This window comes from Mya arenaria, chromosome 6, assembly GCF_026914265.1.
Source record: "Mya arenaria isolate MELC-2E11 chromosome 6, ASM2691426v1".
Lineage (NCBI taxonomy): Eukaryota > Metazoa > Mollusca > Bivalvia > Myida > Myidae > Mya > Mya arenaria.
The window spans coordinates 292429-307675 of NC_069127.1; the positions used below are offsets into that span (position 1 = coordinate 292429).

The 15247-nt window shown below is 33.7% G+C and overlaps 1 pseudogene; it reads left to right on the top strand.

Moving 5' to 3' along the window:
• The first annotated feature begins 3659 nt into the window (after positions 1-3659).
• LOC128236717 (uncharacterized) lies at positions 3660-14979 on the top strand (annotated as a pseudogene).
• The last annotated feature ends 268 nt before the right edge of the window (positions 14980-15247 follow it).

Here is a 15247-nt window from a genome sequence, read left to right on the forward strand (position 1 = left end):
GATGTCGGAAATTCCACGAGAACCTAACTTTAAAAACATGGACAAGGCAACAGCTAGACAACTCATACCCTTGTCCCTGTTACGAACAAGATATGAAAGAGGTATCGGAATATTATATCAGAAATTATTTTATGGCCTAAGTTTAAAGGGTCTCTAGATCATTTAATGAAGAAGGACATTTGTTTGGTAAATTATCATACATATTTTCCAGTTGTCATATTACAGCAATAACTATACTATTTCATTATTTCACAAAATCCGAACAATAAACAAAGGCAGACTAAACGTCAATCGAGATGGTACATTGTTTTATTCCAGAATGGGCTGGACCGATTCAAACATATTTCTGTATTTAATGCAATTTGCCTATAAACACGATGTTTATTCCTCATAAATATGTTTATTTCGTAGGACTACACCTTCAAAAACAATGATAGCCTTTGGTCGAACATTGACCAGTATACCCATTGTTACGAGTCGTGGTTCTTCAACCCATACGACATCAAACAGCGCTGCTGCTATCGGTAATTATTCTCCTATGTTACTAATAGTACTTACAATGCAGAATATATGTGGGAAAAAGTGTTTAATACTACAAATACACTCGTGCAGTGAATGTAAGGAAATATTAATTAAACTCGAATTGCATGGAGATCACTGCAAATTATTGTTGATTAATGTTAGACCTTAGTTGAAGTCTTAGATTATATAAGGTAAGAAGTCTTGGATAAAATAAGGTGAGAAGTTTAAGATCATAAAAGGTGAGAAGTCTTAGATAAGATAAGGTATGAAGTCTTAGATAATATAAGGTATAAAGTTTTAGATAAGATACTGAATGAAGTTTTAGATCAGATAAGGTATGAAGTTTTAGATCATATAAGGTAAGAAGTCTTAGATCGGATAAGGTAAGATGTCTTAGATCAGATAAGGCTGGAAGTTTTAGATCATATAAGGAAAGAAGTCGTAGATCAATAAGGTAAGAAGTATTAGACCAGTTAAGGTAGGAAGTAAAAGATCGTATAAGGTAAGAGGTTCTAGATCGGATAAGGTAATAAGTCTTAGACCAGTTAAGGTAAGAAGTCTTAGACCAGTTAAGGTAAGAAGTCTTAGACCAGTTAAGGTAAGAAGTCTTAGACTAGATAAGGTAAGAAGTCTTAGATCAGATAAGGTAAGATGTTTTAGGTCAGATAAGGTTAGAAGTCTTAGATAGATCATATAAGGTAAGAACTCTTAGATATTATTAGGTGAGACGTCTTATATCATATAAGGTAAGAAGTCTTAGATCAAATAAGGTAAGAAGTCTTAGATCAGATAAGGTAAGATGTCTTAGGTCAGATAAGGTTAGAAGTCTTAGATAGATCATATAAGGTAAGAAGTCTTAGATATTATTAGGTGAGACGTCTAATATCATATAAGGTAAGAAGTCTTAGATCAAATAAGGTAAAAAGTCTTAGATCAGATAAGGTAAGATATCATAGATCAGATAAGGTTAGATGTCTTAGGTCAGATAAGGTTAGAAGTCATTTTACTGACCGTTCCAAGGCGGTACCTAACAATTCTTGATAAACATACCAACTATTTATATATCTATATATATATATATTATTTATGCACTGTGCTGTTTGTAGAGTTTTGGTGCTGTTTTATGTTTCTTGTTTCTGATTTTGTGTTCTATATCTTTGGCGTTTGCCCATTGCCACTAAACCGGGTTTATGTTTAAACTTTTTGCTACTGAGCATGTTTCTGTAGCTTTTTGCATATATATTTAGACAGATCATATTTGGTGAGAAGTCTTATATCATAGAAGGTAAGAAGTCTTAGATAATATTAGGTGAGACGTATTACACCATATAAGGTAAGAAGTCTTGGATCATATAAGGTAAGAAGTCTAAGATTAGTTAAGGTAAAAAGTCTAACATCATATGTTAAGTTGAGACCATTGTCGGCAACCACTGTACTTTCTTCGGTTTCTCTTCATACACAACAAAGCAAATCGCAGCAGTGTATTGGGAGTATCCGACGAAGTTAGACAGCCTAAAACTTATTTAGAGTCGTCAGGATATCAACAATACAGCTTCAACCGAACATGTATTAACATACAGTATAATTGATAATAAGATTACAAAATGTATAAGCGGTGCAATCGCAAAGTTATCTACATATTACAATTAAGAAGTTATACAATGCATGAATTGATTATATATGTTACGTTAATTATACTAAATAATATATGTATAAAGTATGTTTAACACTGGGTAAACGCTGCTTTAGGCCAGAATTTTTTTTTGGTAAGGGTAACATCGTTTTCAAAAAAGGTAGGGTAGATAGGTCTTTTATTAAGCTTAATATTTCAATGTTATTTTATCATTGTAGAATGCTGTTTAAGTAATCTTCTGTATAAAGCATTGAAGGTTTAAACTAAATGTTAAAACATACTGAACAAAAAGATTATTTTTTTTAATAAAAACAAATTCCAACAGACTATTTCGTAGGTACGGTCTGGTAACCCGAACCAAATGTATTTTTAATAAGGTCTTATAGTGGAAACATTCAAAAAATTATGTTATACCATGTTTATATGTTTAATTTGTTTTCGTCTATACGGAGTTTAACCGTGCAGTAACTAGCATGTGGTTTACAACGATATTCGCTTATACCGCATGCTAGTTATTGAACATTGCCTTTGACAAAAGACATTATCCATTATCCATGTAATTAAAATAGTGCACTCCCGCAAGAGCTCTCGAGTATTGAATTGAAGGTGCAGTATTTATAACTGAAATAACCATGTTATGCTTTAATCCGTCCTAACCGGCACATGTTTCAGATTTGGCGAGCTTCGTAAGGAATATCCATTCGCAATAGGAGCCGTGTACATGGATACCGATATTAACGCAATTCTAGAGGACGGCTTCCGGCAGTGCTGCTCGGCGGTCAACAGCCGGCGCTACTGTCACCTCTACTATGACGTCAACCCGCCCGACGATTGCTCCAACTGGTCCCCCGACGACGAGGGCGAGTATAAAAAAGCTTACATACCCACCGCGAGTCATTGCATATGTATACAGAGGATGGACGGTCAATGAAAATCTCTGAAAACAAGCAATTTATCATCAATATTGAAAATGCACAAGGTTGCGTCATATTTCTTTATGTTAAAGTAAAAATCGCTCTTATGGATAGTCGGGCACATTTTTTATAAATCAAATAAATAAATTAGCATTTTTTTCTGAATCGGACGAATTATTGACATGGTTTGAGTATGTTTTGGCACTTGAATTTGTTTTAAAACAAGTTTAATTTTATAACTATTATCACACTGAATTTTAGACCAGAGGCTTATTTTTTATTGTGAAATTTCATTAGAAAACATTCAGTATTTCTCGAGTAATTAAAGAAATACATCCATTTTTATGCAGAAAGAGTTCAACTATCTGTATACCAATATTTTTGTTTTTTAATTATTCTCGAACACCTTTCCTTTTGAAATTTTCAGGAAGCGAAGGCTTCCATTTATTAATCAAAGCGATTGAACTATGCATTGCTTCACCTGCAATTTGTCATAACTCAACTTAAAGTTAATATGATCCAAACATACGTATTTATTTTGCGCATTGAGTATTGTAAAATAAGTATGTCTTTAATCCCCAGAATCGGTCATGCTGGACTTCGAAAAGGCGCCGAAAGTATGCACCGACGGTGATAACGAAATTCTGGACCCCATAAGTATTCCAAATGGGCGTTTTCCATATCTCGGAAACTATTATGACGTATTCCGGGTACGTATTTTTAGTAATGCAATCAGTGTTTATACGTTAGATGTTTTAGTGTTTCAATGTACAAATTATCATCATTCAAAGAAAAGTCATTTTGCAATTGTATGTAATGAAACGAGAGCTTAATTGATGGCACTTATAGTTTATATAATAACACTGTATCTTCATTATTGTTTTATTGTTTTTAATGACTATGCTTTTTATTCTAAAGCCGAATATGAATGGATTCCTTGCCCTAAACTATCCACCATTGTATGAGCGATACGGCGCCGAGAATTCCACATTGTGGGAGAAATACGTGGACAACCACATTGTTATTGCTCCTCTATGGACAAACATTGACACTCGCAACATAACGGGCGCCGGACTGTGCGTTCACGTTCTGTCAAACAAGACTTCAGACGCAAAGGACATGAAGAAAATTGAGGACTTACTACATCAATACACTAACCGGTCAGACTTCAGCGTAGATGTTGCCATATCATTGACCTGGAGAAATGCCACCATACACTCACCCTACATGCCTGGATATGAGCTTATTAAACAGCAGGTAAACTATCGCCTGATAATTGCCGATAATGTGCTTCAACGTATCCTTTCAAGTTATATACGTTGGTATATATCTGGGGAGGAGTGTTTGATAGCTCCAGGGAATTCACTATAAATTTTCGTTGCCCGCTTCAATGCGATAAAATGTCTAAATTGACCAAGGAAATATCGATATTGATGTAAGAGAACAACAAGAAAGATCATTGATGCAAAGCATAAAAGGGCAAAGTTTAATAGTTTATGTATTGGTTATGTGTTGAAAAACAAGGAATGTCAAGGCCAACAAGCATATTATGGTGCATCGAACCGCATCCATGAAATTCTCAAAATATTTCTAGTAGTCTGCTTAACAACCTAGGCTAAAGCATTGAAATTGAAGAGTTTCAAGTTAGAGATTTCATTAGGGGTGTGGTACATTAATGAACACGACAGAAGTAGGGTGCTTGTGCACTGTACCTTTTGTCATTGCCACCTTTCCATATACCAAGTTTCATTTCAATACCATAAGTAGTTTTAAAGTAATGCTCTGGTAAAGTAAAAGCGGCAAAGGGCAATAATTCTGTATTTAGCTTAAATACAGCTATAGTTATTGTGCACTGCACTTCCTCACGTTGTGCTTTACCATTGAATGATGTTTAATGAAATTCCAAAAACGTAGTTTTCTAGTTATGCTTCGGACAGGAAAAGGTACAAAGGGAATAACTCTTGCAATTCGCTAAAATAGAATTATTGTTCTTGTACACTGCAGTTCTAATCATTTAGGGGGGAGGGGGCAACGTCACCATGCTGGAATGACAACTTGAAGGGAAGAATAAGTTTCCTCATTATATGGGGGATTCATCATGAAGAAATGATATGAAATAACAATTTAACAATTTTTGTATTACTTTAATAAGCATTATCATTTCATCTGAAAGTTGCAAACATAAATAGAACATAATTATTGAACTGTTATATAAAAAGTGAACATTGTTTACTAGATGAAATGCATTTATAACATAACATGCCTTGCTTTTAGCTGTTTAATAATACTAAAATGTATGAAATTGGACAAATTGCAAAAAAAATCTGGTCAATGGAATATGTTAACTTCTTCATTTACATGGTAAAGAAGAGTTGAAAATGGATGTTTTTAGTTGATAATGATATTAACACAAAAATAGCATGTGTCTTATTGGACAAGGGCAAATTTTCAAATATGATAAAAAAATGCATACAAACTGAATATGTATCAGACTATGTATGAAAGAAATAATACTGTTTCTATTTTTCACAAAGGTTTTGAAATACAACAATGCACATATAAATATAAATAGGCCAACATATGCACAAACTAATAGTATGTGTGAATGTGATACTGAAATAATAATTTCTTTGTGCATTAAATGAATATATACCAGAAAAGCAATACTAAATTAAGTCCAAAATGTATAATAACATGAAGACCACCCCTTTATGAATATCTTCATAACAAATCAGAGTACATGTAAACAATAATCATTTATATAATTAGTAACAAATGTGTCTAGTTTAAAGTGTGGTTTAATTTGCATTAAATTATTATATACCAGAAAAGCAATTATAAAAATTCTTAAAAGTATAAGAAACTGAAGACAACAAAGAATAACACCCATTTATTAGTGATGAAACGATTATCGAGTACAATCGATAAATCGTCGCTGACAATGCTTTGTCGGCGACAATCGATTGTGGGTGTCCAAAATCGATGTCGCTAATGTTACTTCCGGTAACTACGTAAATTTTTGTTTTGTGGTAAAAGTTGGGTAATGCCAATTTTTTTCTTTCCGGTCTCGATACAAAGTCCCCCAAAATAGCAGATAGTTTTTAATTGTTTATATATTTCATAAAACCTTCAATAACCTGTCTCTGTGGTGTAGTAGGTCAGGTCTTACCTGAAAATACCGGGGATCCCGTATGTGTGCATTCTGTTTTTGAAACCTTTTTTGGTATGGTTTGTAATTTACTAATTTACGTTTTATATGAAAGTTTTATGAATTTAAGTTATTCTAATAAAATGTTCAATATAACAGGTTATTGAATGTTAAGCTGGTTCACAAATATTTTATATGCTTTAACATAGATGGAATGCTAAGATACCTTACATGATGTGGTGTGCATCATTTTGCAGTTGATGTGCAATTATTATGTATGTATTTCGTTAAGTTATGAAAGGCAGAAGAAGATTATGGAAATTTATTTTCTATTGCAAAATGCATGACCATAGCATTACACGTACTGATTCCAGGTTTAACCATTTAAATGATCATGATGATATTATATATAAGTTGTATTCCTTACTGATATTATGAACGTTCGATTATTGTCCGATAGTAATTCGAAATGCCTGGTCCGATTCGATTCGATTATCGATAGCAAATGGAGTCTGATTTTCAAACACTTCCATTAATGAATATCTCCAAAACAAATCAGAGGTCACCTAAACAATAATCATTCATATAATTAGTATCAAATGTGTCTAGTTTTTGTGTGTCTGTTCATTATCTTTAAATGAACATCTTTAAAGTGAAACTCCTATTTAAAATCAATACATAAAATTGTATTTATAACGCACATCAAATTGACTAATAAACCAATAATAACTTACTAAATAATGCATTTACTGAAATATTGTTTACTGATAACAAGCTTGTGACCCTGTTTATAATAGCAGAAAGCATGACAAATATTAAATGATCGGTGAATACTAAAAGATTTACTGTGGTCTACTTTAGTAAAACAAGGCAGAAATACCATGTTTTATGTTCATTCTTTTCGCAAATTGATCCTTCATAAGAAACATTGCTATTGACATCAATCAACGCATTTTGAAAAATCAAAACAATAATATTAATTGTGATCAGTCTTATTTGGGAGTAAGAGTGCATCTTTAAAAATAGTGTGTGTTTTTTTTTTCACATATATGAACTATGTAACAATTCAATTTGACAAATGAGACGATTTTTTTAAGTTAGGAAATAGAGGTAGTAGTTATACATAATACAAAACAACAGCAAAATTGACAAAGCTCAATATAACAGGAAATCTATATGAAAACAAAAATTCTTAAAGGCCATAATTATTTAAACTGAAATAAGGTATTAGTAATACACACTTTTATAAAAGCTTTCACCGACAACATAGTTATTATCATGGTACACGATGGGACTTTTATCCAATTTTTATTTTTTGAAGATTTTTTACCGTGAATTTAAAAAGTCATTTAAGTTTCATTACATCAACCCCCAAACTCAAAGGGCTACAAAGAGCGACAAGTAAATATTTTGTCTATATTTGATTTTGTTTTCACATTATCAGAGATTATGAAATAAACACAACAGTTTCTGGTAGAATAAACTTCAGTTAACAGAAAACTTAAGTTCAACCGAACACATTATTGATACACATGGGTAAAAATCATTTTGATTGATCTTGTGAGTCTTCGGAACAGAGCAGAATTTCGATGTTTGAAAATATATAGCAGTTTTATAAATTCATAATAATAAGACAAGCTGCTGAAATCATTTTAAATATTGTCTATGATGTCTATTGAACAATTTAAAAGACAATTTATGATAGTTTACCGTTCAGTTTTGAAGAAAATATACATAATGTCATGTAACCATACATTTTTAAAGCTAATAAAATGCTTTAAAATCAACCTTTTTCTTGTAAAAATTTATAAAGCTTTATTACACATATTCATAAGTCAAATGTAATCATTCAAATAAATAAATTTTACTTAAGAATTCAGATTTAAAAACAATGAATGTACTTTTAAATTAAAATATGTAAAGAAACAAGAACACTTAGTAGGCTATTTGCTTTTATTTTGTCATTGGTATTGTTCACAATAATTCTTCACTCTTCAACATTTGAAGTTTGGTCTGTTCCCATGCGTTTGTACTTGCAGTGTGTGCACAGATGATAATTACTCAATGCTGAGTCAATGCTGATTTGGTTTTCATGCCCCTTCGGGTTCTTTACCCATCTAGAATGTTTGGTGCTGTAAAGGGAAAAAATGTACTTTAAAGCCTTTCTAACTAATAAGTATAGATATTAATACTGCCATACATATACAAAATAAAATATAAACAGTTTAATATTTCTCGACATTATTTAAAAAAGAAAAACAAGCTGATACATACATAAAATATAAAGAAAATTACTTGATTATAGAATACAGTGAGTTTATAACAAAAAACAACTCCAATATGTTTTATATGAAATACTCACATCATCTCTATCAGATGTGACTGCCTTGTGGATAGACATGGAGGTCAAATCTGTCTCAATGATCCGACATAGTATTTAATGCAGGCTGGAATTCTTCATAATCCCGATTTGTTGACTTAGTAATATTCAGTCATTTTCCTGAAAGAAATTAGCCTTCTGATTATCAACCAGCAGAAACTACCACCGTTAAATACAAATGCACAAGTATTAAACATTCTGCACTAATATACGTTTTAGCCAAGAGTTAGGGTTGGTAGGCACAAATGTGTAGTTGTTGTGCATATTATTGATAATGATTCACAACAGAATGGGGTTTTAACGAAACCTACACCAAGCAAATGAATGTTTCTAGTGTCCAAGCTGTCGCGGCTTCCAGCCCGAAACCATGTACATCTTTTTCTCACAAGTTTATTTTGAAAATATGCAGTTTGAAAACAAATAATGGGTATGTTTATGTATTATGGTATGTTAGCAATAGGTCACATACCAAAACACATCATTTTAAACAATTTTTTAAGTCTAATATTTTTCTAAGATAAAATAATCAAATGAAAGATTACATACTCATATCATATACATAAATAATGTTCGTAAGTACATTTAAAATATGTAACATGTACATAATGCACCAGTCAATTGTAACCACAGCCCCCCAGGTCCGGATTATGCGGGGGATAGCCGGGGAAATGGGCCGTGTTTTTACCTTTCAGGTGGCAGGTTGAATGCGGTGGTTTTGTCTTCGAGCAAAATATAGCGGGGAATTCGCTTACCTAGGCTCCCGGGGCATTTGGGGATTTGACCATCAGTTCGTCCCCGCAGGACGGGGATTTTACCCTGGGTTGGCTGGACCCAAAGACAAAGTCCCGGCTATTCCCCGTACCTGGGGGGGGGGGCGTGGTTACAATTGACTGGTGCATAAGTAGATGTAAAGTATGTAACATGTATATTTTATAGTACATGTAAAAATATTAACACGCTGTCTTAACAATGAAACGGCAGAGATAAGGCCAAAATGCACTTTAGTTTCACGGGTACCGCATTCGTTTTTTTCACCCTCTTCAGTTTTTCAGATTACATTTTTTTAATATTTTTCACAATTACAGTCAAAATCAACCGATTTTTAGTATAGTGTAACCTCAACAACAGTCTAGATCATTAAAGCGCATTATTTTACTGTTTTTTATAAGCGTCGCCATGATAAAGATCAAAGAGAAAACATCGTGAGTTAAAAAACAGATGAAAATGTAAATTTTAAGCGTGCAAATACATTGTGAAGACAAAGTGATAATGCCATGGCCACTATGATTTTCCATTTAATGTAAGCCAATACATGTTTGTCCCTTTGTGCACTGTGCTAATAAGTTGAACTTCACTGATATACATGTGTTTAAGCAAATTATAAAGCACAGGCCTCTGGCTCATTGTTTGTGTCTAAATGTTGATTAATATCGTTTTGGGTACATGTAATGAGATAAACAACACGTATGAATATATTTAATGCATTTGATATACACGAAAGAAACAGGGTATATAACTTAAACTTACCGGAGTTCACGGTCAAGTTTTTATCAAACGTCTTAATCAACATAGAAACAATCCATTATTAAAAAGGTGCAATGAGAAAAGGAGTAAATGCACTTTAAATTGGTATGCAATATGTTGGTATAACTATTTTTCTTTAGACAAACATGTCAAATTCAATGTCCCATTCTCGTCTTTTTCTGCAGTCGGAAACTGTACAGTACATTCCAATCTTCAATGTGTCCCCGTGTAAACGGCACTACACACAGAAACAGTGGTTTTTTGCTTCTGTGTATAGGTGATACAATTATATTCCGAATTACCACGGAAAGACCGATTTGAGTAACAACCGTATCATTCTTCAACTTCAAATTTACTTTAGAATTTGGTATGAAGCAGCCGTTTGCCTGACAAGCGCTCAGATGATGGCCTTGACATGTACAAATTAATGTAAACATAAACATATTTGTACTGGCTCGAACGTGAGCTACATAAGCTAGGTTGGGTCCAGCGCACTGGTATGCAGCTTTCAAAGCTACTCGGTAATCTCCGTTGAGCGAAATCGCCTTGGTTCGGATGGTGTATAAATCAAGCCCATCATCTTGTCAGGAAAATGGCCGCTTCATACGAAATTTTAAAGTGAATTTGAATTTGAAGACTGATACAGTTGTTATTTTATAAAGTACTAATGTAACCCTTGAAACCAGATCTTTAAATATTTGTTATGACCACTATTGTATCATTCATCTCTTTAGAAAAGTCAGTCTTACTTTTTTCATGTTTGCACATAATTTAGGAAACATAGAGATATATGAATTAATGCATTTGTATTCCATTCTTTATTGTACACATGTACAGAACAGAACAGACATTTTATTAAAGTTGAGTAAAATATGTCAATGCGCACCATTAATGCCAATAATGGTTTAATAAAAATGTTGTGTAACATAGGTTTAACGATATTTGTCAAAAGTAGTAAACTCATTTAAGTTAAGAATAATGATTGAACTGAACATTTATTAGGGTTGTATAATATGAACCCAAACCAAATTTTAACAATCATTTACAATTACAATAAGCATTAGACACTAATGAAAATGAGTCTTTTGTACAATAACTTGTGTAAATACACTGTCTCTATCATTCTGTTAAATTCAAAATAGGATAAAAAAAGAAACAAGCAGATAAAAAAATGAGCGCTCCCTCCCCATTTATTTTGTAAGAAGTGCTTGAGAAACGTGTTTTTTTAGCCTAAGTTGACAAGACCTGTATGACGGAGGGGTTGCAAGGCTATGGTCCACCGGAAACAAAACGAAACATATGCACCCGAATACATTTATTATTAATTGCTGAGGGTTAGCGCCTTGGAACACAGAAATAAGAGTTCATTGCCCATTGGGGGAATGGGGGAATACTGCGGTGTTCAATTGACTTGGTCCATGTGCCACGATCATATGTTTTAGGCGCGTGCTTGTCTATTCCGTTATCGTTAGTGATTTTCGTGTGTGTCGTTTATGGGACCGTTATGTGTTTTGATACTACCAACTAGTCTACACATAAAACCTACTGACGATTGAATTTAATTTTAATCACTTTCAACAAACGAATACGCACTTTAATTAGATAATATAAATTTGGATAACGTATAGGTTGTGCGGCAAATATTTCATTGAATGTATTAGGTGATGATTGTATTCCTATAGTTTAATCACAAATTGCCATCGTTGTTTTTTTGCGATTTGTGATGTGTGGTGGGCTGTTGTTTTGTTTTGCTTGGCGTATTGTTATTGCCTGTGCAATTGCCAGTTCTGTATGCCTGTTCGGACAGGTCTCTAAATGTCGGTGTTTTCAGAAGCTGACAAATGCTGGCGATTCTGATGATGGACAACCTGTACTATGGATGGTCTCCTCCCGTACCTACTCCTTCGGTTCGGTGTTTTCAGAACCTGTCGATGCAGGAGATTGTGGTAAAGGCCGGCTTGTACACATACCTGCTCTTTACATGTCGATGTTTTCACCTGTCAATGTAGGAGATTGTGGTAATGGGCGGTGTGTACACGTACCTACTACCTAAATGTCGGAGTTTTCAGAACCTACTAATGAAGGCAAATATCGTAACAGACAGCCTGTACACGTACCTGCTCTTTATATGTCTGTGTTTTAAGAACTTGTCGATGCAGGCAATTGTGGTAACTGACGGTTTGTACACGTACCTGCTGTTCAACTACGATCAAGGGCAGTTCAGTATCAAACCCGACAGCTATACGCCAGTGGCCACCGGATACACATATCCCGTGAACTTTTCTGGCAAGATACTAGCTGACAGGAATAACTTTACGAACCTTTAGAACGGCTCAAACGTTTCCCCAGGTTTGTTGATCTTTATCTATTCAATGGTAAGTTAAACGGCATGTTGTTGGTTTTTATTACTTAGGTATTTTGATACTATTTTCACAAAGATTAATTACGTCAAATACTGTGAAAACGTTGTCTTATAAGGCAAATTATGACAAACTCTCGTCATTATTTTAATAGTTAAGACAAGTATTTAAACATATTCTAAATATTCCTGTCGTTTATTATCGGTACTGCACAACACACAGTTGATAATCATCCTCCCTCTATTAACCATTTCAGCGGTCAAAGGCCGTTGGCTGTACAATGTCACGTACATCACTGACGACATGTGGGACGAGGTGAGATGCCGGAAATTCCACGAGAACCAAAGCCTAAAAACATGGACACGACAACAGCTAAAAAACTCATATACATGTCCATGTTACGAACAAGACATGAATGAGGTACCGGAATATGATATACGAATAAGTATATATCCTTAGTATATAGGGTCTCAAGAACATTTAATGAAGACGGAAATTTTTTTGGTAAATCATCAGACATATTTTTCAGTTGTCATATGATAGCAAGAACTATATTATTTACTTATATCATAAGATTCGAACAATATACAAAAGCAGACTAAAAGTCAATGAAAATGGTACATTGTTTTAATCTAGAATGTGCCGATGGACCGATTAAAACACTTTTCTGTATTGAATTTAGTTTGCCAATAAACACGATGTGTATTCTCCATAAATATGTTTATTTCGTATGACTATACCTTCAAAAACAACGACAGCCTTTGTTCGAACATTGACCAGTATACCCACTTTTACGAGTCGTGGTTCTTCAACCCATACGACATCAAACAGCACTGCGGCTATCGGTATGTATGCTCCTATGTTACGCATAGTACTTACAAATACAATCGTGGAGTGAATGTAAGAGAATATTAAAACAAATCAATTTAACCTCAATTGCATGGAGATCATGCACTGCAAAATATTGATGATGTTAGACATTAGTTGAAGTCTTCGATCATATAAGGTAAGAAGTCTTGGATAAGATAAGGTCCGAAGTCTTAGATCAGATAAGGTAAGAAGTCTTAGATCAGATCAGGTTAGAAGTCTTAGATAGGATAAGGTAAGAAGTCTAAGATCAGATAAGGTAAGAAGTCTTAGATCAGATAAGATAAGAATTCTTGGATCAGATAAGGTAAGAAGTCTTAGATCAGATAAGGTAAGAAGACTTAGATTAGATAAGGTAAGAAGTCTTAGATCAGATAAGGTAAGAAGTCTTAGATCAGATAAGGTAAGACGTCTTAGATCAGTTAGGTAAAACGTCTTAGATCAGATTGGGAAAGTAGTCTTATATCAGATAAGGTAAGAAGTCTTAGATCAGATAAGGTAAGACGTCTTAGATTAGATAAGATAAGAAGTCTATGATCAGATAAGGTAAAAAGTCTTAAAACAGTTAGGTAAGACGTCTTAGATCAGATTAGAAAAGTACTCTTAGATCAGATTAGGAAAGTAGTCTTAGATCAGATAAGGTAAGAAGTCTTAGATCAGATCACGTAAGAAGTCTTAGATCAGATAAGGTAAGCAGTCTTAGATCAGTTAGGTAAGACGTCTTAGATCAGATTGGGAAATTAGTCTTATATCAGATAAGGTAAAAAGTCTTAGATCAGATAAGGTAAGACGTCTTAGATTAGATAAGATAAGAAGTGTTTGATCAGATAAGGTAAAAAGTCTTAGATCAGATCACGTAAGAAGTCTCAGATCAGATAAGGTAAGAAGTCTTAGATCAGATAAAGTAAGAAGTCTTAGATCATATAAGGTAAGAAGCCTTAGATAAATAAGGTAAGAAATCTTAGATCAGACAAAGTAAGAAGTCTTAGATTAAATAGGTAAGAAATCTTAGATAAGATTAAGTAAGAAGTCTTAGATTAATTAGGTAAGAAGTCTTAGATAAGATTAAGTAAGAAGTCTTGGATCAGATCACGTATAAAGTCTTAGATCATATAAGGTAAGGAGTCTTTGATAAGATAAGGTCAGAAGTCTTAGATCATATAAGGTTAAACCGCATGCAGTTTTTGAAGGTTGCCTTTGACAAAGGTGCCATCAACTACCCACGTGATTCAAATAATATACTCATGCAAAAGCGCTCGGGTATTTTGGCGTTTACCCTGTGCAAGTAAATGGGGTTTATGTTTAAACTTTTGGCTATTGAGCTTGTTTTTTTTAGTTTTTCATATAAATATAGTTACAGTATATGGGATTGTAGTTACAGTAATTATTACTAAAATAACCATGTTATGCTTTAATCCTTCGTTACTGGCAATGCAAAACATGTTTCAGGTTCGGCGAGCTGCGTAAGGAGTATCCTTCCGCAATAGGAGCCAAGTTCAGGGACGCCAGTGGAGACCGGCTTCCGGCAGTGCTGCTCGGCGGTCAACAGCCGGCGGTACTGTCACCTTTATTATGATGTCAACCCGCCCGACGTCTGTACCAGCTGGCTACCTACGACAAGGGCGCCGTAAGCCTGTAAGGCTGTCCTCAAAGTCATGACATTTGTTGTACTGTCTTAAGCATATTTTTTATGTGTGTTTAACTTCATCTTTTCCGCGTATAAACTCTAAACTTTGTATTTGTACATGTGTAGATATTTATCTTTATGATTTAATATAGTCATTAGTGTATCTGATTTTTTTTGTTTTTTTTCCATCTTAACGAACTTTGTTAATAGTTTTAATTCAAATAAAATTGATCTGTGTTGTAATAAAAATATATTATTCAATATGAGTGTTC